The 5,572-nt window shown below is 39.8% G+C and overlaps 1 long non-coding RNA gene across 1 annotated transcript; it reads left to right on the top strand.

Annotated features, from left to right (window-relative positions):
* Window positions 1-2,428: 2,428 nt before the first annotated feature.
* Window positions 2,429-5,252, top strand: LOC140359216 (uncharacterized). The gene is made up of 3 exons (XR_011926842.1): window positions 2,429-2,587; window positions 3,016-3,168; window positions 4,790-5,252. It is a non-coding gene; the product is annotated as an uncharacterized lncRNA (long non-coding RNA).
* Window positions 5,253-5,572: the final 320 nt, after the last annotated feature.

Below are 5,572 nucleotides of genomic sequence, written 5' to 3'. Positions count from 1 at the left end.
AAATTTTAAAATAAAAATTGGGGAGAAAAAGTAGTGGTAGCGGTCTCATATAACTGTCAGTGGCAGAGATAGTAATCAAAATACCGTATTTTCCGGACTATAAGTGGCACCTTTTTTCATCGTTTTTGCCGGGGTGCGACTTATACTTATATTTATACTTATATACTTATACTTTGGAGCGACTTATATGTGATATTATATGTTATTTTCAGACTTGCAACCGCATTTCACACTCCAGTGCGACTTATATATGTTTTTTTCTTCTCTATTATGCATTTTTTGGCTGGTGCGACTTATATTCCAGAAAATACGGTACTAGTTTTGCAGTTTAGTTGCGTAGAAGCAGTAGCGTACTCCTCCCTGTAGTTATTTTCCTACTGTCTATTGTGTAGTGGACAATCCATACGTGAGGATTTCCTCCACTGTATTCGCTCCGATCACACGGAACAATGAACGCTATTGAAACTCTAATGAACAGCTGCGACGTGTTAATGCATCCACCAGTAACCATGGACACGCCACAATAAACCGATTGTACAGAAAATAAGTCATGAATGAGATATTTCTACTGGCTTTTCTGCTCAAATGAGATGCAGTGTCCTGAAAAGTCCTTCGCTGTGTTTCGTGGGCTGACTCACTGTCGCGTCGCCTTTTCCACCTCGAGTTCTGAAGCAGTATTTACCCTTCGAAAAGTTATAATTTCCATGGCCGGGTTCTGAGGAGTTTGAGTGTTTTGGTGGCATCTGGGTGTGATTTGTCCTCGTCTCACAGTTGGAGAAAGTCACACGTTGGATGTAGGGGAGCGACATTAGTCAGCAGGATTCATGTCTGTGTAGATTGGCTTAGCTCGCGTTTGACAGGTCTGTGAAAATGAATCTGAGCTTTCAGTTTGGACGGAGCGACAGTGAAGGCTTATTTATTTGTAGATTATTTTGATTGTTATAGTGCGCAACAGCCACAATTTGAGTTTATTTTGCTGAGTTGATGGAGGGGCTGTTTGATATCTGGCAAGTTGACGGTTCAATTCCAGTTCTGATCAGTGCATTGTGGTTGAATCTTCAGTGTTTGAGGTGTTTGAAGTGTTTGAAGTTCTGGTTGAAGTACTGGTTGAAGTGGTGGTTGAAGTATTGGTTGAAGTTCTGGTTGAAGTGCTGGTTGAAGTATTGGTTGAAGTGCTGGTTGAAGTGCTGGTTGAAGTATTGGTTGAAGTATTGGTTGAAGTGCTGGTTGAAGTGCTGGTTGAAGTATTGGTTGAAGTGCTGGTTGAAGTGCTGGTTGAAGTGCTGGTTGAAGTGCTGGTTGAAGTATTGGTTGAAGTTCTGGTTGAAGTGCTGGTTGAAGTATTGGTTGAAGTGCTGGTTGAAGTGCTGGTTGAAGTATTGGTTGAAGTATTGGTTGAAGTGCTGGTTGAAGTGCTGGTTGAAGTATTGGTTGAAGTGCTGGTTGAAGTGCTGGTTGAAGTATTGGTTGAAGTGCTGGTTGAAGTGCTGGTTGAAGTGCTGGTTGAAGTATTGGTTGAAGTGCTGGTTGAAGTGCTGGTTGAAGTATTGGTTGACGTATTGGTTGAAGTATTGGTTGATGTATTGGTTGAAGTATTGGTTGAAGTGCTGGTTGAAGTGCTGGTTGAAGCGCTAGTTGAAGTATTGGTTGACGTATTGGTTGAAGTATTGGTTGATGTATTGGTTGAAGTATTGGTTGAAGTGCTGGTTGAAGTGCTGGTTGAAGTACTGGTTGAAGTGCTGGTTGAAGTATTGGTTGAAGTGCTGGTTGAAGTATTGGTTGAAGTATTGGTTGAAGTGCTGGTTGAAGTGCTGGTTGAAGTATTGGTTGAAGTGCTGGTTGAAGTGCTGGTTGAAGTATTGGTTGAAGTGCTGGTTGAAGTGCTGGTTGAAGTGCTGGTTGAAGTATTGGTTGAAGTGCTGGTTGAAGTGCTGGTTGAAGCGCTAGTTGAAGTATTGGTTGACGTATTGGTTGAAGTATTGGTTGATGTATTGGTTGAAGTATTGGTTGAAGTGCTGGTTGAAGTGCTGGTTGAAGTACTGGTTGAAGTGCTGGTTGAAGCGCTAGTTGAAGTATTGGTTGACGTATTGGTTGAAGTATTGGTTGAAGTATTGGTTGATGTATTGGTTGAAGTATTGGTTGAAGTGCTGGTTGAAGTGCTGGTTGAAGTACTGGTTGAAGTGCTGGTTGAAGTATTGGTTGAAGTGCTGGTTGAAGTGCTGGTTGAAGTACTGGTTGAAGTGCTGGTTGAAGTTGTAACCCAGGTGAGAAACGCGGATCTCCCGTTTGCGCGCTCTTCGCACTCTCTCTTTCGGCTCATTACGTCATCACGCTGTTGCGCCGTGCGTCAGCCGGTCACGTGGCGCTGCGCCGCCAATCGTCGGCATATAAACAGGAAATGAGTTGCGGCTCGGGAAATGCCGGTCGGGGAATTCGGGTTGCGCTACAGGTAGGATAAATGGCCACGGATCTTCCGAATTTCATTGTGTTGGTTTAATCTACTTAATGCATTTACTGTCCCGCATCTTAGGAGTCGACTACTGGACCCAGATCATCTTATTTAGATCTTATATTAACGTCGAAACTGGTAAGTGTGCTGCTTAGCTTAGCCGCGCCCATTGGTTTGAATGGGCTAGTTAGCATCATCTTTATTGCCCATTTCCTCAAATATTATATTGTCAAACGAAATGAAATTACACTCATTGTTACTTAAATATGAACACTATTTAATAATTTATTTGATTGTTTGTAAATGTATCTGGAAGCACTTTAAGGTCCAACTTAATGATTGTTGTTCCATTTGAAGCACCTTATGCACTTTACTTTTGATTTGATATTTATTCAATACACTGTTTAAGTACATGACTGAACTTGATGAGCTATTTTACTAATCTAATGTTATTTATTATATTGTAAATGGTTCACTTTAATAATTTACAATATTTAACACCGATATTGATGATTGAAACTAGTTTATTTATTTATGATGTGCACATGATTATCTATTTGGTCCAGGCCAGATTGGATGGCGAGCTAGGAAAGAGTCAGACTGATCCAGACTGATCCAGACTGATCCAGACTGATCCAAACTGATCCAAACTGATCCAGACTGCCTAAAGCTTCACAAGCCCGGACTCCACAAGGACTCCACCTGCTCTGGTCGGGCCGGTAGGAGGCTCCTGTAGCCACACTTTTAGAACTTTCCAAAGAACATTGTACTGTTGCTTAATGAACAATTTGAAACTACACTGCACTTTACAATTCAGCGTGACACACGCTGAGGACACTTTGTGAACTGTCCTACGTGGATGATTTTTGAGATTGAACTTTACAATGTACATATCTTCTTCTATCCCTATCTTGTAAATAGTAATGAATGGCCATTCTTGTATATTATTATGTTTATATGTCAATTCAATATATGGTACCTGCACACGTAATTATTGTCTCCTACTCACTCTGTTCCGAGAGCCGCATCTAGCACTTCTGATCTAGCCCAATAACAACACATTGTTACCTGTATTTATCCACTTGTAAACTTGTGACACACATGCTACAAAGTGCTGGTTGAAGCGCTAGTTGAAGTATTGGTTGACGTATTGGTTGAAGTATTGGTTGAAGTATTAGTTGAAGTATTAGTTGAAGTATTAGTTGAAGTATTAGTTGAAGTATTGGTTGAAGTGCTGGTTGAAGTGCTGGTTGAAGTGCTGGTTGAAGTGCTGGTTGAAGTGCTGGTTGAAGTGCTGGTTGAAGTGCTGGTTGAAGTGCTGGTTGAAGTGCTGGTTGAAGTGCTGGTTGAAGTGCTGGTTGAAGTACTGGTTGAAGTGGGGCTTATGTGAATATAGGTTAGTATCTGAGGCCTAAACCTGCTTAGCTTCCGAGATTTGACAGGACCAGGCATTAACAAGGAGGAATGTGTACTTTGAAATATACTCAGTTTTGTTGTGTATGGTTTTAGGACGTGGGTGTATCCAGCAACCCAGTTTGTAAAAACATCCTTCCACATTTTTACTTTCTCACATTTAATTTATTGTAAACACATTTTTGCCATAAATTCCCTTATTTTAATATTAAGAGACTGGGCTGTATAGCGCAGTGGCTCTCAGACTTTTAGTCCCCCCTGATCATATTTGGCTTTCTGAGGTCTAAACCCAGGCTTTAAATTAGACCAGGTCTAAAATGAGATTAAAACGGGTCTAAAATGAGACTAAACCGGGTCTAAAATGAGACTAAACCGGGTCTAAAATGAGATTAAAACAGTTCTAAAATTAGATTAAAACAGGTCTAAAATTAGATTAAAACAGGTCTAAAATGAGATTAAACTGTATACAATGTACTTCTGAATAATAATTAAACCAAAAGAGGACAAAAACATGAATAGATTTGTCTGTAAATGAAACAAACACTCTGCAGAGGCCACCAGTGGTACAGGAACCACACTTTAAGAAACATTGATACAGCCTATACCCAAACATTTTTGTTGCGTTTTGTACAATACGATTTTTCAAACATTTCAACTTTATTACAGCAGGACAAACTTAACATGCACAAATCATCCCCTCCTACTAATCACATTTTCAACTAATTAGAAACTGTAAAGTCTATTTTAGCTCAACCTCTATAACCATCTGAAATAAAAACCAGACAATCCCAGCGCTCGTCCCTTTTAAACGCACTCCAAAACAAAAGGCCAGTGCAGTGTGGTGTATAATCACAGTGACTCATACGTATGTATCAGGCTGCAGTGCGGTTTGACAATGTTTTAATGTCTTTTTTTTTTTTTTTACAGGTTCATTTCACAAAGGGGGCAACGTCATGGAAACGGCACGACAAACGCGCCGCACTCAATGGTGTCATTACACACTTTATTCACATTATCCGGGGGGAAACTTGCATTCAATTACTGTAATTTATGATCTGTCTGACAAAGGGTCAGGGCGGTGAAGCATGTAATTATAGTTATTGTGTCATACGATCTATTGCCTAGTTGTGTCGTTTTCCATCTATAGAATAAAAACGTAAATGTGGCTGCACTTTTGTGTTTGTTAGATGCACGTTGCGGGGTTATCATAGAACAATCAATTATACAAAGCCCTTTTGTTCGAAGATTAACGTTTATTTTGCATTGACGTATGGGTCGAATGAAGAAGGCACATTTTCTTTTATATGTTTATGATAATTGGTCCCATCCCACTTTATTGTTCTGCCAGTTTCCGCCGTCGATGCGGATGAAATGTGCAATAAAATCATAAAAAATGAATGCATGTGTTGTTACCTTCAGTGAAAAGAACAAACATTTACAAAGCGTTTGAACCAACGATAAGTGCTAAATGTTTATGACGCTTACACAACAAAACAACACTGGTATCAATATTTTTGGAATACTAAAGTTTTATTGACTTGTTTGGAGTTTGACTTCATTGCTGCAAAAGTTGTAAAATACTTCTAATTAGCTGTAGGAAAGGGAGGGCAGCGACTTCATGCTGTCTGTGAGCTGCTGATAATTATATGCATTACTGGCAAACTATGAATCATAAAAAAGAAACCAATGACTTTCAAAATGTGGATCTAG

The sequence above is a fragment of the Eucyclogobius newberryi genome, unplaced genomic scaffold (assembly GCF_026437365.1).
Source record: "Eucyclogobius newberryi isolate DKJ021-1_F unplaced genomic scaffold, fEucNew1.0.hap1 SCAF_14, whole genome shotgun sequence".
Classification (NCBI taxonomy): domain Eukaryota; kingdom Metazoa; phylum Chordata; class Actinopteri; order Gobiiformes; family Gobiidae; genus Eucyclogobius; species Eucyclogobius newberryi.
This window is presented reverse-complemented; position numbering and strand designations above follow the sequence as displayed.